Below are 23,915 nucleotides of genomic sequence, written 5' to 3' on the forward strand. Positions count from 1 at the left end.
GTTACAAAGAGATTAAATAGAAATAGAAACTTTCAAATAGACTTCATTTACCAGAATTAAATATTTTAATTGTGTTAAAATATTTCATTCTGTTTTTGCATTTTAAGCAGCCATATCTATGTCTATCACACATTCTGTGGCATTAGTAGTAGAGTTTTGGTATGGTCTTTCCAATGAAATGGGAGTGAGCATACAAAAAAATGCAGTAAAGGATTTACCTTTGTGTGGAGTGTGGCTGCAAACAACACACACTGGATGGAATGTTGTGGATTTGCGCGATTGTTTTGCTGGGATTGGTGCAGGTCTTTTTCCTGCTGGTCTGGTTGTTACGAGCAATGTAGTGAGCGGATTGTTGTCTTTTTCCAGCCATCCGCTACAATTGTGTTCAAAATTAACATCAAATGAGAAGTAACTATGTAAATGTAAAAGCTTAGATTAAATAAAGCTAGTTATATATGTAGGTGTTATGGATAAGATTGTTGAAAGAGGGCAAATAGTATGTGTGTATTATGCAGTGATGGGGGTATGAATAGTGTAAAGGGATATATGACGGTGTCAGTAGAAGGTGTTAGAGCTTGTCTGGAGGGTGAAAAGTTGGCAGGGGGTGGAAGGGATAGTGATACCAATGGGTGAGGAGATGACAGAACTTTCACACTTCCTTAACTGTCAACTATCAATTTTCTAACGCTCTGATAAGAGGAGACAGGCTGTGTTTATAGCCAGGCTATCAATCAACGGTGTGGCCCGGAACGGATGCATAACTATTATTAGTAACCTTGATATAGCACCAACACATTCTGCATCACTGAAAGCAGAAAAACTTATGCGGGTGCTAGTAGAGCTTACATTCTAGTTTCTGTATTTCATACACGCACAAACATGGGACGAACCTAAGGCCCGAGTTCCACAAGCCACCGCAATGCTACTGTGAAAAGATAAATTACCACATCCAAAACTGTATCTGCGCCTTGTGTTTGAAGTTTGTTGGCCCAATATGTTTCTACTGTATGCTGCGTTATCATCACAATCATCATCATCATCATCTTTTATTTTTATTGCGCCACCAATTCCGAAGCGCTGTACAGAGAACTCATTCACATCAGTCCCTGCCCCATTGGAGCTTACAGTCTAAATTCCCTAACACACACACACACACACACACACACAAACACACTAATTTTGCCAGAAGCCAATTATCCTACCAGTATGTTTGTGCCGTGTGGGAAGAAACTGTGGAACCCAGAGGAAACCCACGCAAACACACGGTGGACATACAAACTCCATACAGATATATTGCCCTGTTCGGGAATCAAACTCATGACCCCATCGCTGTGAGGCTGATTGCTAATATTAATATAGCGTAAGCTGCTCAGATATATGTTATTTTAGTGAGTGAATCTATTTTCAGCAGCATAGTTGGCACGTAAGTTCTGACTTTGGTACAAGTTGCACTGTGTACTGGTTAAACATGTCTTTATTCCAGTACCTGTGTAGATAACAACATTCCCATGTAAGTGCACCCAAGCAGAATACATCTTTCTGTCACAAACACTATGCAGATTCCAGCAGTATGCTTCTTGTGTCACTACGGTTTTTGATCAACTCCTTTTGACTCTAGTTTCACTTACAGATTTCAAAAGATAAATGCTAGAATGTGAACCTGTTTACTCTATTGATCGTGTTGCTGCTTCCTAAAATACAAGCTGAAATTCTGTACTATGCAGATCATTGTATTGTCCCCTTGGAGAAATAAGTTCAGTGATCTGTATTGCTCTGCCTTCCAAGCAGGTGAATGCTACATATCTTGTGTCTTAGAATAGCCTTCTAGACATTGAGAGTGAGCAGGAATATTAAGCACAGCTGATCAAGTAATTACAGGAATACATACTGTAAATGTAGTCTTACAGTATGCGTATGTGAATATTCCCAAATGATCAGTCACCTGTTTTCCTTCAATAAACTCATTTCTTCCGAAGAGTGAAAGAAAAATGACTGTAATTTTGTCAGAAACTACAAACTAGACCAATTAAAATCCTAGTGTGCTAGTCAACATTTCACTGCAGCTCACCACAGCTCATTAAAATAATGGATCCTCGAATGATACCTATGTTCATCTAACAATGTGATTGTCTTGTGAGCTATAGGGAATATATTTAAAAAAAACTATTATACCACATCTGTGTTTGTATTTTTCTCTTGGTTTGCTCTATTATACATCTCTTTAAGACTATTATTGCATATGAGGCATGAACTCCTTCATCCACAATGTGTCTTATTGAATCCTAGGTACAATGGCTATGTATTTATTCTGGAATTCGCAAACTACTCTTTAATGTCAAAAACAACTAGTGCTTTTTCTTTGTTGATTACGAATAATACAGATTTTCACCTCTAGACACTGCTGTTTTCACCAATTCTTCTTTGAAATATGATGTCAGATTGGGCGCGGACTCAATAACTTGGTGAACAATAACTTTCAAATCATCATACATAGTTTTAAATGAGGTCGAAGTCTGTACTTTGATTAGGCCTCTCCAGTACATTGATATTTTTTTGCATCTAAGTCACTGTGATGTGGCTTTTGCTGTATGCTTTTCCCTAATAGGCCTCTGCACCATCTGGGCCAGTGTCGTACTGGGGCATGAAGGGCCCACCAGGGGAATGCAAAAATGTTATTTTTTATTTTGGTACTTGTTTATTATATGGACGCCATTGTAGCTCCCCAAGCGCTGTGTCACTTCTTTTACTTTAATTGCTTTTTTCAAATCTCTGTTAAGTGATCGCATCATCCAGGCATCGGAAGATTTTGACAACACATCCTTTCCCAATCACACATTTCTTAAACACACTGACACACACACTCACCTTTACACACACACTGACAAACACCATTACACTTGCCGCCCCCTGCTGGTGTGCCTCCATCTTCCTCTATGCCACTGGTGTAGGTAGGGGGCGTGCCCATGCTCCCTCTTGCTGAGTGACTCTGTGATGTTACTCAGCCAATCAGAGCACCGTAGAATATACAGAATAGTTCCTGCCTAATCAGCAATCTCCTCTGTATTAAAGCTGCATTAGGGGGGAAGGGAGTTTAATGCCAGCTCTGAGGGCTAGGATTGGCCCCACCCCCTAATTTTTTGACATGGTAAGAATACAAAGTGTGATTTATCAAGCTGCAATTTGACAAACTTACAGAAAAAAAGAGGTGGTTGTTGGAGGTGAAATAGCTCAAACCACATCCTGTCTGAGCTACCTGGCCATTCAGAAGGGTGTGGTGGGTTTTTTTCAGCTGGTAGAATGCTGATACACCTTAGAACGACATACAAAAAGTGATGACTATAAGGCCAACAAGCACTAAAAATAGAGTTTCCATATGACTGACATGCAGTATTTCCCCCATGCTTAATCACTGTCACATGTAAAATGCAACTTTAAGAAATGTCTCCAGGAAGAAGCCAATGGCTGGACTCTCCTCCTGGATTACATTATGCAGGCAGCAGGTCCGACCATTGCTGCTTTAATACAGTCAATTTCACTCTGTCCATTAGAACTGACGTAATTTCTTCCTGGAGACATTTCTCAAAGTCGCATTTTACATCTGACAGTAATTAAGCGTAAAGGAAGTACTGCATATCCGTTATATAGCAGGTCAATAATTAGTGCTTGTCGGCCTTATAGTCATCGCTATTTTTACGTTGCTCAAAGGTCGGCATTCTGGCAGCCGAATATTGACTACCACTGATTCAGAACATAAGAGGAGACAAAATACAGTTATTATGAGGGCAATTTTATTTATTGATTAAGGGGAGAACATTTATAGTGATCTTATGAGGGAATTATATTGTGAATAGATTTGGGGTGACATTAATGTAATCTTATATTAAGTGAGCAATATGATTTTAACATTAAAAGGGCAGTATTTTATAAATGTATTATGCGAGCAATACTATTTGATGGCTAATGTGGGCAATAATAATTTATGATGGGGCAACAATTATTATTTCATTATGTGAACACCATTTATAGTCCACCTCTATTTTTCTGTCAGCATTGCCTAAACTACATAGGATTTGGTACTTTTCACCCTCCAAACCACTGGATATTAAATCCTGTGGTTTTGAAGTGAACTACACCAGTGGTGATTGGAGGTTTGAAAACCCCTAAACTAATTGCTGGTTAATATGACCCTTTGTCTAGAAATATACTAACCAACTGCAGGATCTGTTGCACATCAGTAAATTTATTTTAAAATCAATTGAAACACTTTAATTGAACTTGGTTGTCCTACAGTATATTATGTGCCCTCAGATGAGAACTGATTTGGCTTGCCTGTTGTTTTTTTTTTTAATTAGTAATTAAGAAAGCTTTAGATTTGTTGGATGGGGTTATTTGACATAGCAGAGCATTTTGTATGCGGCCTATAGGAAATAGTGGTGAATTAATAATGTTCTGTGCATGAAAATACAATGTTGGCAATGCCAAAGTAGAGAATTCTTGTTTATAGCCTCTGTGAGTGAGCTACATGAAATGTGTGTAGGTGTTTTTATGCTTTTAACAGATCAATATGGATTTGGCCACCTAAGGCAATATCATTCTCTTAATCCTACTAAATGGTAAAGGACTTTCATATTATTCAACTACCTTCTGATATTGCCAGGTATTAACACTTTTTATGTTTTTATTGCTAGTGATTTTAGGTGGGTTATACAGCTATGCAAGATATTTGTATTGTTATGCTTTTTTCCTTAGTTTTTTAGTTAATTATATATGATGTAGCCCTGCCTGTCAGAAATTCACCCCTGACATAATCTCTGTTTTTAACTGGGATAGATTGTTTGATTCAGTTTACTTAAGAGTGGTATATGCCCGTCATGTGTTGCCTTGTGGTGTTTTTCAGCAGCCCATGGCTTGTAAAAATAGGGATCATTGATTCCCATATTAATTTGTTATGTAAGTATATGTAAGTATACTCCATGTGATTTTGGCAAAAGACCAAACATACAGATGAAAAGTATATTGAAAAAAAAGATAATTTGGCAGGGAATTTTTTCATCCATAGAATATTGCCATGTTGTACAGCAGAAGAGTAGCCACCATGTAATAGATGGCTTCCCTCTGTAGACTAGACTACAGTCACAGGTAGAGGACAATGGGAAAGAGTAAAGTTTACCATTGGTCTAGATGTTAAACTTCATACTGTTAACATCAGAATTATACTGCTACTGCAGAGTGGGACGTACAGTTTGCATAATTATGTGATTTTCAAATATTTTATCACAGCCTGTGGGTGCACATGACCTTGTGACACTGCATTACAAGAAAACTAGCTAATCTAGTAAACCAGTGATTTCCTTTTTAACCTCTTAATTGCAGGATGAGTGGGACCCTCCCTTTGTGGTATTGGAGTGCATGTAGAGTTTCTATGGCCCTTAGCAGTTAAAGGTTTAAAAAAAAATAAAAAATATTTTATATATATATATATATATATATATATATATATATATATATATATATATATATATATATCTTGGTCTATCAGATTTTAGGTGGCTTGAACAACTTACAACTTTCAATTGCTGTTCTATGAACTGATCTTTCACGAACCAGTCTCTACATGTCCTACATTATTTTAGGTGGTTTATTTAGTTATTTATAGGAAACTTCTTTTAACCATTTATATCAAGTCTCTATTCAAGTGCTTTTTCTACTTGATTCAGCTGTAACAAATGGCAGGTCTTGGAACACTAACACCCACAGTATCTGCTTCCAATATTTTCCATTAATTTCCCTTCCTTTTATCGCTACTACAACCACTAGAACAGCTGAAATGAATGCTTGCAAATACGTATACGTTTTAGTGCCATACATTCACTATTAAAGCCATGTATATTTAACATTTTACATATCCTGTTGTCTGGAATTGTATACAGAGCCTTGTCAGAGCATCCTTGTTTTCACAAGTCAGACTACCATAATTACCAGTGTCTTCATATTGTACAAACGTAGAAAAACAGGGTCAGTACAATAAAATCGACCTGTTGCATCTAGAAGAAACTTTTATAACGAAAAGCGACCATTTTTTACAATTTTATGTGCAATGTCAAAGAAAATTTAACTGTAAAGAAAGTGGGAGGTATGGGGATGTGTAGACGGGTGGGAAATTGTGTGTGGGCGGAACCACAAAGCAGGGAGGTGTAAGAACTCGGAGGGCGGAGAGTGTGTAGGTGACTCAAAAAGTTAAGAGAGCAAAGCGTATAAGGGAGCTGTGGGTCCTGGTCGTAGGGCTAAGGGGCGGAGGGGAGCGAGTGTTCTGCAAACTGCCACTGGGCCCATACTTGGTTGAAAACATGGCCCCTATCATGGAGGTAATAGGCGATCTGTTCCATGGGTGTGACGTGCCAGATTTGCTTTTTAAGGGCTGCTAGAGAAGGGGAGGGGGTTCTGGTTTAGTGTTAGAAGGGATTTAGCAGCTGACAGTATGTGTGGAGCTACTTTTTTGGAAAATTTGTCGAGTAGCAAAGTAGGAACACGCTGGGGTCCTTCGCAATGGGAGCCTCAAATAGAGAATTTAGAAGGCCACAGACATCATCCCAGAAAGAGGAGATAATTGGGCAAGTCCACCATATGTGGAGCATAATTCCCCTGTGGCCCCAGCCCCTCCAACAGTCAGGTGAAGAGGAAGGAAACATGCTATGAAGTCGTGTGGGAGTATAATACCAATGATAATAGATTTTGTAGGAGGTTTCTTTAAGTTTGGTGGATATGGAGCTTTTTGCTATCCCCAGTCTCATGTCATCCCAAGCCTCGTCGTCCGGGGGAGGACCAAGATCCCTTTCCCAATCAACTTCATGGGAGCTCGAGGAGGAGAAGACAGTGGCAACAAATATACTAAAGAGTTGGGATATCATACCTCTGTCCCTATGGTGATTTTTACAAAGGTCTTCAAAGGGAGTTACGTCTCGTAAGACATAGGTGGGAGGGACCGCAGGAAATGACTAGTTTGGAAAAACTCAAAAGGGCTAGGTATGTGAGATGGGGAGCGACGTTGGAGCTCTGCCAGCAGGATCCAGTGGCCCAATTTGGAGAAGTCTATCGGATATTTGAGGCCAGCTTGGGTAAAAAGACGAGCTCTTGCGGCGGAGAGTCCAGGAAGGAATACAGGATTGTGTCAAATGGGGGATAGTGGTGTAAGCTTCAGTTTAAATGAGTGAGAGTCCTAGAGCTTGATGTCAAACTTAATGGTGGGGAGCATTTTGGATGCAGGAGGGCGGTGAGTAGGCGGGAGACCCCGTAGGGGTGTAGGATCGGGGCATGGTAGTATAAGCCGATTCTATATCGAGCCAGGAGATGGAGCCTGAGGGGACATATGAGGTAACAATGTGGGAAAAGTGGGAGGCCAGGTAATATAGTTTAATATCAGGAAGGCTCCTGCCGCCAGAAGGGATTGTTTTTTTGAGAATGCTGGCTGAGATTCGTGGGGGTCTGTGATTCCATATGAAAAGGTTGAGGGATTTTTGAATGTTAGCAAGGAAGGAAGCAGGGACTGCGACCGGCAGTGTTTGAAAGAGGTATAGCCAGTTAGGTATGATAGTCATTTTGACTGTAATGATCCTGCCCAGCCAGGAGATAAAGAGGCGTTTCCAGGAGGTCAGGTCGGAGTGTTTCTTAGCAAGAAGGGGAGGGAAGTTTTCAGGAAAAAGGTGGTCGTAATGAGAGGTGAGGAAGACTCCCAAATATTTGATCTTTCTTTTTTGCCACTTGAAACTGAAAGTGGTCTGAAGGAGGTTGGTTTCCCAAGGGGAGACATGAAGCAGCATGGCCTCCGATTTCACATAGTTTATTTTATAAACAGACTGTCCGATAGGCTTGAAGTATTTCATAGATATTAGGGAGAGAGATCGCCGGTTGAGAAAGAGAAAGGAGGACGTCGTCTGCAAAAAGAGAAACCTTAGAGTTGATGCTACCCACCTGCACCCCCTGATTGTTCGGATTGGATCTAATCCAGGAGGTTGGGGCTCGCTCAGTGTGAATATAAGGGGTGATAGGGGGCAACCTTGCCTTGTACCATTTTGGATGAAGATCGGGTCTGAGGGTGTACCATTAATCAATACTTTGGCAGAAGGGGTAGTATACAATGCCAGCACGCCAGTGAGGAAACCGCCAGCGAATCCAAAGGCCTCATGGTCAGCCCTCATAAAGCCCCATGAGATCCTATCAAGTGCTTTTTCAGCATCAAGAGAGAGCATGATAGTTGGGGAGCTCCTGGAGTTTACAATGTGGATGATGTCAATGGCTCTTCTGGTGTTATCCCTTGCCTGGCGTCCCGGGATAAATCCTACTTGGTCATAGTGAATTAGGGAGGTGAGGATTTGGTTCAAGTGATTCGCCAGAATTTTGGCATATATTTCCAAATCAAGATTGAGGAGGGAAATTGGTCTGTGACTTGCGCAGTGGAGCGGGTCTTTCCCTTTGGGGATTACTGCAATCCTGGCTTCGAGCATTTCAGGGGGAAAGGAGTCTCCTTGAAGAAGATTGTTGTAGAGGGAGCGCAAGTGGGGAGCAAGCAAGTCTGAAAATTTCTTATAATAGGCGGCCGTGAAGCCATCGGGGCCCCGGGATTTGCCATTTTTTTGTCCTTTAATGGTTTGCTGGACTTCATCTATCGAGATTTCCTCATTAAGATGTTCAATAGCTTGGTGGGATAATTTGGGAAGTCTGGGATTGGCTAGGAATTCAGAGATCATAGTAGCATTGGGTCGGAGTGGTGGGGGAGGATGGGAGGTTATAGAGCTCTGTGTAATATTGTTGGAAGGCTGTTCTGATGGCCGCAAAATCGTGAAGAAGCTGATTGTGGGAGTTACGGATCAAGACAATATTACCGTTTGAGCGGAGACGTGATGTGAGAATTTTATCTGCTCTGTCCCCCTTCTACTAGAAGACTTGGCGAAGCCATTTTAGTCATTTGGCAAGTTGTTTGGAGAAAAGGAGGTCAAATTCAGCTTTTGTTGTGCGTAGAGCCACCTTTGTGGCAGGGTCAAGGGTCATTTTATGTTGGGTTTCCAAGGTTTGCAGGTGGAGTGAGAGTCTATTGATATTGGAGAGAGTCCTTTTTTTCTTTCTTTCTGGAAGCCATGCTGAGTAAGTGTCCCCTCAGAACCGCTTTTATGTGCCATCCAGAATGTAGACTTGGAAATTTCCTAGAGTAATTTGTTTATTTGGTTTTAGAGAACAATTTAATGGGTTTTTTTTGTACCAAATGATTGGGGGGGGGGATATGTGGCTGGGAGGCAGCCCTCTGACTGTATTGTATGTTATAGGTATTTATCATTGCAATAAAGGAAACCTCAATAAGATAAAATATATGGTCTATTTACAATTTTATTACTTTCATTATAAAAACATGCAAAGTTTCTTATGACACTTCTCTTTACCACAACTTGGCTTGGAGAGGTTTTAGCCATTTACTACATGGATATAAACATCTACTGGAATGTAAAGAGCTTGTTAACCAATATACTACAGAGGAGGAGCGTCAGGAGAAAGTGCAGCATACATGTTGTTTGCAGTTTGTGATATTCATGATGGCTTTCCATTTTGGCACTCTAATTCCTGTAAGATTTCTGCGAAAACAGTGCAGAGTTCAGTTACTAGGAGGTGTTTTGACTTCAGATCCTGTTGACGGGAGACTAGGAAGAAAAGGAAAGCTTTACTAGATTGCGATCAGTTATGCAAACAACACTTACAATCTAAATACTCTATTAGTGGCTATTGACAGAGCAATTAACACAATAAAGATAAGATTCCTGCTTTATAGGAAGAATACATGACTCTACATTTTACTATTCATTGGAGCATTCTCTTCGTAAGTACAATCTCCCAGCATTGGGATTAAGTATCTTGATTTTTACAAGCCTATTTTGAATTGTTTTGACTTTTCCTGTACAGATGTACTCCTTTTCCATGCACATAATCTTTCTTCAAGGTCAGTGGACTATAGGAATCAGGTCTTTATGTTTTTATTTGTCATAATGTAAATCGACCTGAGAGTTTCTAAGTGGAAGTCACTGCTAGATGTTCCACTACACAGTGAGTCATTTAGCATTAAATTAATGAGGCCTTCCTGGAGCTACCAGGTTTTTGTTTGTCAGAAATCTTTAAGGATAAATTCTATGTGGACATCAAAGATTGTGAGGGCTAGTTTGTAACTTGACATTCCAGCTATATAGTCCCCATCCTCTCTTTTGTTGTCTTAGTCTTTTACTTGAGGTGCCAATGTCATTTATTAGTGCCATTCATAAAGAAACAAGCGCATGTATTTGATCTCTAGGGGATTTATTTTAATCTGTATGAATTACATTGAGTAAGGCCCTTCATCACATGGTAAAATGTATTTTCTCTTATAGTCTCTCTAGATTGAAAACAGTTTTCCACATGCCAAAACAAAATACCCGTTAGAAAAAAATTGTGAGCCACTCACCTTCTCAAAATTAAGGCAGCAACTAGGCAGCACACTATAAAAGGTTTTCTGAGTACAAGTCAGTGCAGTTAACCCCTATTGTTTTATTTTAAATAATATCCTTAACACAATCCCCTCTTCCCCACAGGGCCCCTTTTTCAAATTCATCCTGGAAATGATGCAGTGCCCAGATGGATACTGAGAGCAACCGCTTAAAATAATAAGTAGAAGTTTGTAAACTAGAACATTTAATTCATTTTAAGGTATTCATTAAGGTATTCAGGAGCTTAATAGCTTGGCAGCATCATAAAATATGTCCTCACTCTTGAAAATGTGCCTTGACATTGCATTGAGCCTGAAACCTATTAATTGGATAGAAAAAGCTATAAGAGAAAGTAACACAGGGCTGTTAACCTTCTGCCTGGGAAAAGTACAAGGTAGTATATCACTATATCTTTTGGCTATTAGGTTGTCTGTCATTTATATTCACATTAATGCAGATAGCTATCCTGGATGATATAACGATCTATTGCTGCACTGCTAATATTGCATATAGTAACCAAAAATAGTAGCTGCACCCTTATGTTAGCAGGGTCACGTTAATACAGTAGTGGATTCCCCTACGTCTTTGCAACACACAAGGGATATCTTATGTCTTCATAAGTTTTCACAAGATGCACTTCGCCAGCTGTGATATAAATAAGAACTGTTGAAACTCCCTATGGTCTAAAATTCCAGAAGATGCTGTATTCCGAGCTTTCATCAACTGATAGATCAAGGCTTATACCAAATCATTTATGTATCTGAACTTTCAACTCCTTCAAACTCTACAATCTGTATTTAGCTTTTATGGCATTGCAGGAATTTCCTCTTACTTCGCTTACTATTCATTTTATTTATACAGGTGAATAGTGTGGTTAATATGGCCTAGTACAATGGTTCTGTGGCATTCTTTCTTCTGGTTAATGAATATTGGTAGGAGGTACTTCAGGGTGTCAGAGTGGTGGCTCCTAACTATAGCTAAAGGCTCTGTTGGTTATATATCCTTCCTTTAGCATACTGTACAGCACAAGCTCAGTAGTCACCTGTACCAATCTTCATTCTGGTACCCAGGATATACCTTGGAGGTGACTTCAGGGCACATAGCTCTTTAGAATTACAGATAGTCACTCAATTGTATTGCACAGGGAGGGAGGTGGATTTGAGAGTTTGAAATACTATTGTATCGAATTGATGCATGTCCGTTAAAATCTACATACCACAAATAGGTTAAATAACATGCATGCATTTATTAATATGAATGGTAGATGTCGTATTATTATGGCTTTGTCATGGTCTTTAGAAAATATCTTAAATGTAACAGTCTTGGGGAATGTATCTCCCCTTACTTTACTTAGCAAAACAAACCTCAATAAAATACATTGCGTATAAAAACCATGGTGATGAAGGGGCGTTTGTCCATGTTCAATTTACAGTGAGGGCGTGCCAAACTCAAGCGCACACAGCCACGACCGAATCAAGCTCAGGGTGTCTCAAAGTTACTCGTATTTTTGCCATATCTCTTGCATCAGCTATAGGTAACATTAATTGCTAAATATTTTTTTTTTCTGTGCGGTTTTTTAAGATGTTATAGTCTACATAGATATTGTATGTATCCTGCAGTGTCTGGTCTAGTAGAGCAGAGTAAACCTACACCCGTAGTGGACACCACATGTATCTTTAGATCCATTCCTTGTAGACTTTTGGAGTACGCAGAGACGATTTACGAGCGCTTTAAAGCAACCACACGATGTGCTCAGTATGCGTGCCTTTATGACTCAGGCCCACAGTTTTTGGACCCATTGTTCTATTGCACCAATGTATATTTCTACTTTTGAGCATGCAAAATAAAGGGTCACTTCATGAACTATTATCTATACACTGGACTTTGAATAGTCCTTTTTGGATTATTTTATAAACCGATGCAGGGTTGTCAGCACTGCATGACCTTTCTAAACCCTCTGGTTTGATCACTAGTTATTTTTCATAATTCCATTAAATGTTTCATGTGCTGTATTTCAGGGAGTGATTCAAGGTACAGCGTGGTTAGTGTGCACAGTTCTTCTAATAGCAAACAGCATGTTTCCTTCCACGCAGAGCTCCTTTGTGGTACATGGAAAAGTAAAGTGATGTTACTTGGCTGTGATCACGTTCAACAGCCATTGAGAAATAGTCCATTTATCAGCATGGTTTTTATAGTTTATATTCGTTCTGAAGACCAGCATGAACCTCTTGCAACTATATATTAGTTTTCCTGTGATCAGGAGAAGTGTAAAAAATATTTAAAATGGAATTAATTTAAAACAAACATTGACAATTTGTGATAAAGGATTAGTTAGCATTCACAAATTCTATATGAGGACTCTGTAGATTCACACATATATATGCTTCCAGTAGATATAATGCACGGACTCACACTACTTCTAGTTGGCTTTAAATATACTTTATTCTACTTATAAATATATGAAAATCACATTCAACATACAAGAAACCTAAAAAAAGATTTTACAAGGAAAGACAACGAATAAAAGAGATCTAAAGTTAAAGGCACAATATCTGCAAAATGTTCTATACCTTATGTATTTTCAAAAATGATAAATGACTACATTTTATTGTAGAGTTCATAGTGACACTGCAATTGTTATATCTGAAGCTTTTCTCCCAATGTGTTAAGGGCTTGTTACACTTTACTAAACTGCAAAACATTTGACAACTTCTTCTCCACCAAGTGCATTTCAAGGAGCACATGTTTTTTTGGGGGTTTTTTTTGTAACAAGCCCAAAACGCAATCTGCACCTAGTTTTGTGAGTTGCCTTGTCTGCTCTGGAAAATGTGCAGGATAGGAGAAAAAAATTATCACATCAAATTCTGCAGAAACTTTAATTCATGCACTCCTCTCCCGCATCGACTATTGTAATTCCCTCCTTACTGGTCTTCCCAAAATCAGCCCCTACAATCTATTTTGCACGCAGCGGCTAGATTGATTTTCCTTGTAAATCGTTTTTCATCCATCTGCTGAGTCACTCTGTCAGTCTGTACATTGGTTGTCTGTTTTTCAACAAATCCAATATAAAATTCTTCTACTAACATACAAGGCCGTCAACAAAACTGCACCGACATCTCCTCGCTTGTCTCAAAATATCTCCCAACTCGACACCTCCGTTCTGCACAAGATCTGCGTCTCTCTTCCACTCTCATCACATCCTCCCATTCTCGGTTTCAGGACTTTTTTTGGGCTGCACCCACTTTGTGGAATTCCCTCCCTCGCACAGTAAGACTTTCCTCTAGTCTTCAAACCTTCAAGCGTCCTCTGAAAACCTACCTCTTCATACAAGTTTATAATATTCCTCTACCACCCTCTTAATCTCGCTAGGTTACCCTATTACCACCCTCTACACAGTTTACACAAGACAACAACCCTGTGAATAGCATAGTTGTGTGACTGAGCATACAGCCCATTAAAATACTTTGTAACCTTTGCATTCTAGCTGGACAGATATGCAATATGATGTAGCACTTACCTTTGTGTATCAAACCATTGTCCCATAGATTGTAAGCTTGCAAATAGGGCCATCTTACCTCTCTGTCTGTATGTATTACCCAGTATTGTTTTATTACTGTTCCCAATTCTAAAGCGCTTTGGAATCTGCTGGCGCTTTATAAATAAATAAATGATGATGAAACCCCAACCTGATTGGCTTCAGGCTGTTATATATCTGCTCATCTCAGCTGAGAAGATCTAACACAATAAGGTGCTTAGACTCTATCATAATACACATTTAAAAAGAAGGTCTGCTCCTCATAGTAAGAACAAACACAAGTCTGGTATCTCTGATCAGATGAGTCTGGTTGCCAGAGGAAGCATGTGCTAAAGAGGGGAGGATGTCCCAGAAAAAATAACCGCTTTAATGCAGTGGCGGATCCAGGGGCGATCACCCCCCCTAGCAGGGGCTTGCTGCCGGCGGCTGCACACTGTGCAGGTCCGTTCAGCAGTGACAGTGTGCTGCCCGGCTGCTCTGATTGTGTTTTAAACACAATCAGAGCAGCGCGGCAGCACACTGTCACTGCCGAGCGAACCTGCACATATGGTGCAGCCGCAGAAATTAGAAAGGGGGCGGGGCCTAAATCGCCCCCCCTAAAATCGCCCGGGGTATAGCAAAAGTCTGGATCCACCCCTGCTTTAATGCCACTGAACCAAATTACTATCCTTCCACTAGTTACCTGGCTGTCCCATTTATAACCCCTGAGCTTCTCCTCGGTCATGGACTGCGGTACACTCCGTATTGTTGGAGCGGGCTATATTGGTATGCCAATCAAAATGAATTCACAGTTTGACAATATAATTATAAAACAAAAACAAAGTTTTGAATTTCTTCTTTGATTGTCTCTTTAAAAATGAATTCTATTACAATGTAGTTAGAAACTTGATTTCATCTTATTAATAATGAAACATTTATACATTCATCAGTGTTTCAAAATTAGCTCTTATTAAATGTGATATCAGTGTATGTGGCCCCAAAACTACTGCTGTGCCCAACAAGGATGCTATCAAAACAGCTTATTAGCAGACGTCTTCATAAATACGATTCCGTGTCAATGGCTGTCAGTCTGTATACGCAGTCACCTAATGAATCCCATTAATACTGGAAGTGACCCAGCCACTGGGTTGTGTCCAAAATTGACAGATAACCATTTGGCTCCCTGCCATACATGTGTGTGTCCCCTTCTGTCATACACTGGGCAATGTCAAAATGTTTGTCCTCTTCTGATCACATTTACCATCAGGCCCATCATCCTGATCATCAACATTGTTTATTTGTGTGGCACCACAGATTCCGTATCGCCAGACAGTAGTACAGATATGACATATCTGTACATTAAGACAGTAAACGTAATAACGTACATAACAACAGAGCAGAATAACAAAAACATGGATGCAGTAAACAGAACAAATTGCAGGCAGATAGAAACTATTCAGCATAAAACATGACGACATCAGAGAGTGGACAAACATAAGACATATGGTAGAGAACCCTGCCCGCGAGAGCTTACTACATTCTATAGGATCTCTTCTGATAACAAGGAAAAAGCACAGTTATGTTTTACCCTACATTATAAAAAGGTCATTTTCTGTAGTTTTTCTCTTAGATATATTAACTGTTAAATAAGGTGTAGTTGTCTGAACACAAGTTGTTTTAAATATTACAAAATATATATACTTTTGTGATTACATTGCTTACAGTATTGCTTTTAAATCTCTTGTTTGTTTAACTTTTAAGAACTTTTCTAAACCCTGCAAATGTCAGCAACTGTAAGGAACATAATTTCATTTTTAAATGTAAGGTTCAACAATAACATGATTAAGTTAAAAAGACGATGGACAGACACATTCACACATACTGTACATAGGAACTTAAAGAAAATGCCAACTCATACTTTTTCATATTTTCCGTTTAAATAAAAGATTCAAGCTTTTCAATCTTCCTGTTACAATATGGGTTAGGTTTGTTGCAGCAAAGAAAAAAATAACTGTTTTCCTGGATGCCACATTGTAATTGCCTGACAAACAATGAATTATTATTAACCTTTATTTATAGGGTGCCACATGAGGTCTGCACCGCTGTATAGAGAGTAAACAACAAGATAGTACATGGTATGACAGTACAATATAGTAAACAAATAACACCACAACTCTCAACACAGCTACTAGAGTGTAGGGTGAAACCTGTGCCCATTAATGTGGGCACAGCTAACATGTTTAGAGCCTCTGAAAGAGGTGCAAAAATCATGGAGGAGTGGAGTCAATGGGCTGAGAGCACAAGTAGAAGGTGCGCAGTATAGCTGGTGAGCAAATGTTATAGGTAATGAGAACAGGAGGGAACAGGGTCCTGCTCACTAGAGCTTACAATTTAAAGGGAAAGGGACAAACGGTTGACACATGTAACGGGATTTGAGCAAGAGTGGGAGAGATGGGGGAGGAAAGAGGATGAGGTGTTCTACATGGTGAAATTGTTAAGTGGACAACTGCCAGGCTTTTCTAAACAGGTGGGTTTTTAATGAACGTTTGCAACTATACAGGCTTTGGAATAGTCTGGTAGAACGAGGGAGATTGTTGCAGTGGTGGGGGGAAATCTGGGAGAAATCTTTGGCAAGGGAGTGAGACGTGATCACTAAAGGGGAGGAAAGGTGACATCACTGGCCAACTAGAGAGGGCGGTAGGGAATATGTATGGATATAAGGTTGGAGATGTAGGGGCCAGTGGAGTTGGAGAGGACCTTGTACATGAGAAGAGGGTGAGGAATTTGACGAGTATTCTGTAGGAGAATTGGAGCCAGTGTAAAGTTTGGCAGAGAGGGGAGGCAGATGTGGAGCAGCAAGAGAGAAAGATAAGTCAAGCTGCGGCATTGAGTATACATCCAGGAGCATGATCCGAGTCGGGGAGGCCAGTAAGGAGAGGATTGCTGTAGTCAAGACGAGAAAAGTGGATAAAAGTTTTGGTGGCTTCCTGGGAGAGGAAGGGTCTAATGCAAGTGACGTTCCGGAGCTGAAAGCGACAAGATTGGTCAAGAGATTGAATGTGGGAGGCAGAGGAGGGGGAGGAGTCAAGAATGATGCCCATGCAGTGGATTTTGGGAACAGAAGAAAGCGTGGTGTTGTCAACAGTGATAGAGAGATCTGGAGGGGAGGAGACTCTTGATGGAGGGAAGACAATTTCAGTTTTGGCCATGTTAAGTTTGAGAAAGCATAAGGACATTCAGAAGGAGATCGCGGAGAGGCAACTGGAAACCATAGAGAGGAGGGAAGGTGAGAGATCAGGAGATGAGAGGTTGTGTTGAGTGTTTTCTGCATAGATGTAGTACTAAAGGCTGAAGGAACTGATGAGTTCACCCAAGTACAGAGAAAAAAAGCAAAAGTCCAAGTACAGAACCCTGTGGGTCTCCTATGGGAAGGATAGATGGGGTGGGGGTGGGGAACCAGAGGTAGGAAAAGAGAAGGAGCGTTTGGCAAGGTAATAGATGAATCATAAAAGAATGGTGTCAGGTTGGCCAATAGTGAAAAGGATGTGGAGTAGGAGAAGGTGATACACATTGTCAAAGGCCACAGAGAGGTCCAGGAGGATAAGCAGGGAGAAATGGCTGAGAGAAGATCATTGGTGACTTTGGTCAAGGCAATTTCTGTAGGGTGGAGGGGGTGGAAGCCAGATTGAAGAGGAGAAAGGAGGCAGCTGTCAGGTAACCGTTGAGATGGTTTAGGAAAGTCACTCAAGTGTTTTGGAGACAAATGGGAAAAGAGAAATGGGGCGGTAGTTAAAGATTGAGGTGGGGTCAAAATTGTTTTTTTTAAGAATGGGTGACACACGAGCATGTTTAAAGGATGAGGGGAAGATTCCAGTGCAGAGGAACTTATTGATGAGGTGAGCAAGGTGGAAGCAGGCAGTGTGAGAGAAGCGTGCGAACGAGGTGAGAGTGAACAGGATCTAGGGGACAGATAGGGATCAAAGAGGGAAGAGATATGAAAGCACAAATAGATCAGTTAGAAACAACTAACTAAACAACAGTAGGGATGGTATTTATTTGGTATTCCATTGTCCAGAAAGATCCTCAAACCTGAAAAAGTAAATTATTGCAGTAAGCATTTTCTTACTACAGCTGTTATGAGCAACAGTGTGTGGAACAATGGAGTCCATTTTTAAATGTATATTTAAAATATTTAGGTACGTTTTTGCAAATGACAAAAAACACTACAGTCCAAGTCCAAAGCTTTCCACATATTTGTTTCCACACCTGTATATGCTTACATGAAGGCAGTTCTAATCACAATTTTAAATCGTCTCAAAAATAATCTGGTGATACTTTTTCCTTTTTTTTTTCTTTTACATCTTGTGTTGTTCACAGTCCGCGTTCATTTAGGATTTAGTACAACTGTGTATGTTTACCTAAATTTAAGACGTCTTATAAAGAGTATAGACTTCTTTTGTTGTGAATTCTGATGTTATCGGTGCATAAAGGTATTAATAGAATTCATTTTATGCCTATTTCAGTACACAAGTTAGAACTTGATATATACACACACACAGTTTATTCATGCCACACATTTATTTCATCATAGTAAAAACAAAACTAGAACATGAAAAGTATCTTTTGGCTGTTTGCCAAAATAGGAACATATAGCTAAACGTTTGCATTGTGTACATTACAGATGTTGTTCCCTGACACATAACTTTTGTGGGAAGCATGAGTAAACCTACTCATCTGTTCTTATTGGTTATAATAATTCCCATTGCGTAACAAACATATTGTATGTAATCAAATAATAACACTGATGTTTCTGTTTTTGTTTGCTTGTAAGAGAGATAAGAAGCTTATATGGTCTTTGTTTTCCATATACAAAGAGTTTTGTAAAATTGTATTATAGCCATTATGTAGGCTATTATTTTATGCTTTATTTTAGTCCTTTAATCCATTAAAACTTATGACTTGTATGAAAACCATCACTTAATTTATGGTAATAACATACATATTGTGCTTTTTCAGCTTCCTTGACTTCATTTCAACACTGAAGAAAAGAATTTAACTTCTAAGTAATTACAAAGGCAAGTGATAAACTAAATTATGAGTTTTTTAAATGCTGCTAAGAAAATGAGTTTTATTTTGAATAGTTACAGGATATGTATTTGCATTTCAAAGCATCCATATCACTCCGAAACATACCTATATGCTGGTTTCTTCTATAAGCATCACATATGATTAAAATTAAATTGTAGGCCGACCCTTTATGTGCATGATGTATTGCGAATTAACATTGTAACTGCCTCTCATTCAAGGGCATGCAATTTGTGTTGCACCAATACAGTACATGGACAGCAATGATTCCTAATAGATTTTTGCCCTTAAATAGGATGTGTTGACTTTTTGTTAGTGGTGTATTATATAATTAATTCTTTCTAAAATGTAAGAATAGATGAAGAGAGTAGGTCAGTCATTAGACAAATTCCCCAAAAGGGCAGCCACATCAACCGTCTATTAAATCCATTGAACTAGGCAACTGGCATGTGAGTTAAAATGTGGATTTCACAAATTTGAAACAATTAATTCCATCAGTTAATAATTTTGATAGTGTCCAAAAAGGAAAAAAAAGCATCTTTGTCTTTACAAAACAGAATGAAGAGTAATAGACTTCACCATGTATGGGTTATGATGTGGCTTCTACGTAATTTGTTTGGCTATTATTATGTATGCACCTTCAATGTAGTTTCTTGTATTTATACCATTACTAGGATTAACATTAAGAAAACAAGCAGAACAATTGCGTGTTTGAAAGATGCCTGCTATATTAGTATGCATTACGTCTGAGACAACAGGGACAAATTATGTAGCCTAAACAGCCATTTATTGTATTGTGTCTGTGCCACACTTTATTGTTAAAGTTTGCGCTTAATACGTTTTATAGATAAATGCTACATCAGTGTTCTCCCCAGAAAATGTAGCCAGCTGGGTGGCATTAAGAAGCAACCGGGTGGGGGCAGTTGTAATACTTTGCAATAATTATGAAAATGTTGGAGGTTATTGCCCACACCTGCCAGGACTGGTCAGACTGGTGGTCAGTGGTCTAACACACACTGCTGGCTGTAGTTCTCATATAGTGCCTGTTCTAATAGGAGAAACAATGGTTTATTATATTATAATAGGACTCTGTTGGGCTCCAAAAGCCAGATGGCAAGTAAAACCAGCCGGGTGGAGGACCTGGGAAATAGGTGCTGGGGAGAACACTGTACATTGTTGTACACTAACATGTAAGCCCTACAAATACCGACAGAAGTGTTGTGGGAAGTGTTAACTGATGGCATCCACACTAGTAAAGATGTATTATGTGAACTATTGAGGATTGATGTAAGATTTTCATCTACTATTATCAAGCTAACACTATTCTTAACTTGACAAGAAAAATCAGAAAATTTGAATGCAACATTACAATTAATTTGCAGGTCACAATCAAGCAAATTTTGGTACTTCATTTGTTTTTTGTTTATGTAACAACTGTAAATAACATATTTCCTTATGTCATTTCACTTCACTGTCATATAAGGTTCTGAAGTGTAGTACTAACAAATCACCCTAGTTCACACTTATCTGCATTACAAGATTGACTTACCATGTTACTGCTACATACGTTGCCTTAACTCTGGAGCTGTGCAGCACATTTGATACATATTTTGAAAATAAATGAATAGTCTGCTAAATAATTCTAGTTTAGTGTTTACATTCCTCCTGTCATTGTGTTGTATAATATTTTTTTATAGTCCGCTAATTTCACTCGTGATTACTTTTGCCAATAACTAAAGATCTTCATAAGCTGCAATATAATAAATTGTAGTATTAATAAAACAATACATACAATAAAAGTTGTGCATTGTCATTCACTTTAACTAGTCACTTGATTATTTGACAGGACATAAATTATAGTTGTAGAAATACAGTGTTCTACAAGGATTATACTGTTTTCTGTTTCTTTAACTTCACTTATTATAGAATTCCACATAAAAAAAAGTATCATTTATGCTAATGGAAAACTATCTTTAATGGACAATTGGCAGGAAGCTTTGCAGTATACCCTGGCACCACCTATTGGTACCTGTAATTTCAAAAGTATGGGAGTTATAAGATATTCGTTTAGATACATTGTTAGGTTGATAAAATAATCTGCAACTGCAATCTGATGCCTAATACTGCTTTTCTTATCTTACTAAAAGAATCCGTTACCAAGCATTGCAATAGAGTATTTAGCATGCACAAGTCATGAGGAGGCCATTGCATGGCTGCTATCAGGATGACTTTTCTCCGGGCTGATGCTATGTTGTACAGATAAAACGAAATGCTCACTTCTGACTTTGAGGTTTTAAATCACTGTATTTGCCATTCCAATTTTGCTTTGCTGTCAGAGTTACAAGAATAATGATTTCGGTTTTGAGGGCCATCATTCTGATAGGCCATCATTTTAATACTGTTGATAGATTTCTTGACATCTATGCTAAAGCACTATTTGATAGCATTCACATTTCCTAATCTGAAAGTGAGGATATAGTGGATGTGTTCTTTTATATAGAAGGAAAGACAATAATTATTCTCACGATAGAGTGTATTTGGAAAGTAATCCAATAAAATGTCACAGAGGTAGGTAGATATTCACAGTCTAGAAATATCTATACTTTCTCAGCAGTCTCTATTACAATGGGTAATGTGACTCATAATTCTAATGCTTAAATCATTGCTTTTTCAGAGCTAAATAATGCTTACTAGGAAGAGAGATAAGATACATGTATTTTATGCTTAAAGGCTACAAATCTAAAAATAGGGCTGAAATAGATTTTAAAGGGCCACTAAGACCCAGATGTACTACTATGTTATTTATGTATGGAATGCCTGCTATAAGCATTGTTAAGTATATACTATTGTATGCTCTATTATCTGGAATGCTTGGAACTTGGGGTATATGTCATTTGAAATACCATACCTACTAAACTCCATTTACATTACTGCTGTCCTTCTCCTTTTTTCCCACACTGCCCCTGACCAGCCCCTTAGCTGTTCCCCCTATGATGACTGAAGTGGAAAGGTGCATGGATGGTAAAGGTGAATCCGACCTCGTGATATCGTCAAAATTGTGGATAAACCTCTACAAACAATAATATTTTATGCAGAAATTGTGTCATTATAAATCTAGAGAAAATCAGTTACTACTAATACTGTATTCAGATAACAGCGGTGTAAATATTAATAAATAGGCCTCGATAATGCAGCTATTAGCTGAGATTTTTCAGGTGTTTCTTTTGTCCATACATAGATTGTATCAATTTCAGTTTTGTTGTTTTTGCTTTATTTTGTAGCATTTGTGTATATGGAACATCTGAAGTATTGAACATTTTGTATCATGGTGTGCCCAAGTTATAATGAGCTGTGAAAGATTAATGAGAGAACATGTTATCCTGGCACTCTTCTATTGCTGTGATTAGGGGGATGACATAGACTAATATAACATTTTCTAGGTCTGCTCTTTTTCACATTAGAAACCAAGGTAGGGTTGTACACAATTTTGGGGCCAAGATGCAGAATTTGCAGCCGAGCAAATCATGATGTACGCTAACAATTTTTGCATACAAAATAAACTATACTTTTGCATGCTGCACACACACAAACTGGCCAGTTACTCTGCATTTTAGAGCTGGGCTAACCTGCACTCTCCTCATAATTCTTAATCAGATTGTGCAGTTTACATTTTTTTTTGCCTATAGCACAATATGTTTTTTTCCAGTGTAAATCCAAGTAGTTGGAATGTTCTCAACTATGAGTAAATGTCTAGCAGTTATGTGTGTAGTGTGTGTGATTAGAGCATCAGGATGGCAGACATATGATGATAAAAATATCATACATGGGCAGAATATATATATTCTATATGTATGCATGTAGTGCAATAACTATAGAAGTTTTAAAGTGAAACATTATTGGATGGGGTTTTAGTTATACCTTAGACATTTATCAGCATGAAAAGAATCCTCATTAGCGATCTATGTCAATGTGTACCTCTGTAGAAGGAACTATTAACTATAGCAGTGTTGGCTAACCTACGACACTGCAGGTGTTGTGAAACTACAAGTCCCAGCATGCTTTGCCAATATATAGCAGCTTATTGCTGGAAGGGTATGCTGGGACTTGTAGTTTCACAACACCTGGAGTGTCACAGATTTGCCAACACTGAACTAGAGTCACCCAAGCAAGAGTAACCGAAGAACTGCCAGAGACTGTAAGCGTCACCTCTTCCTCTAATGGGAGCAAACACTTGTTAGGATCCAGGATTCTAGGTAAACTCAGATGCCGGTCCATGACTTGTCTCAAAGCTGAAATAATCATTAGGCATGTATTGGAATGTACCGTCCTCCACAGAACACCACGGTCATTTATGTAAAAGTTTAGTGAACCAAACTAATATGTCAAAAGTGTAAATCTGTAGTGTGATGGCATTAAGAATTCTAATAAAGTGAACACATTCTAAACGTAAAACTAATCTTTAAACATAATGAAATATTGTATAAATGCATACAGTAATTTACGGAGTTAAATGCAATCTATTTAGTTCGGCACTGGCACAGACTAGACTTTATTTTCTCATTCTGTAACCGCAATGCTGTGCCAAGTAAACACGTTGCTAAACAATAATGATTTCACACTTGTTTTCAGCACCATTTTTCCTTCCTGACTCCCAGCAATTAGTTGAGACATCTTAGTTATATAATTAGGCAGAATTCCCAATTTAATAAAACATTATATGAATCATGATTAAATGCTGTTTGAAAGCTCAATAATTTGTTGGTAGAAAAGGACACTTCACTTTCCATTTTTTTTTTAACAAAGAAGCATGTATTTTC

The 23,915-nt window shown here is 38.7% G+C and overlaps 1 protein-coding gene across 5 annotated transcripts in view; it reads left to right on the forward strand.

Annotated features, from left to right (window-relative positions):
• The window catches only part of ENOX1 (ecto-NOX disulfide-thiol exchanger 1), a 398,268-nt gene that overhangs the window by 182,512 nt on the left and 191,841 nt on the right, over positions 1–23,915 (forward strand). For all 5 annotated transcript variants that reach the window (XM_075199754.1, XM_075199753.1, XM_075199757.1 and 2 more), the window contains one exon: positions 19,030–19,088. The gene's annotated coding sequence lies outside the window, so the exon portion shown is untranslated. The remainder of the gene's footprint in view (positions 1–19,029; positions 19,089–23,915) is intronic.

The sequence above is a fragment of the Mixophyes fleayi genome, chromosome 2, assembly GCF_038048845.1.
Source record: "Mixophyes fleayi isolate aMixFle1 chromosome 2, aMixFle1.hap1, whole genome shotgun sequence".
In the NCBI taxonomy this organism is placed as follows: Eukaryota; Metazoa; Chordata; class Amphibia; order Anura; family Limnodynastidae; genus Mixophyes; species Mixophyes fleayi.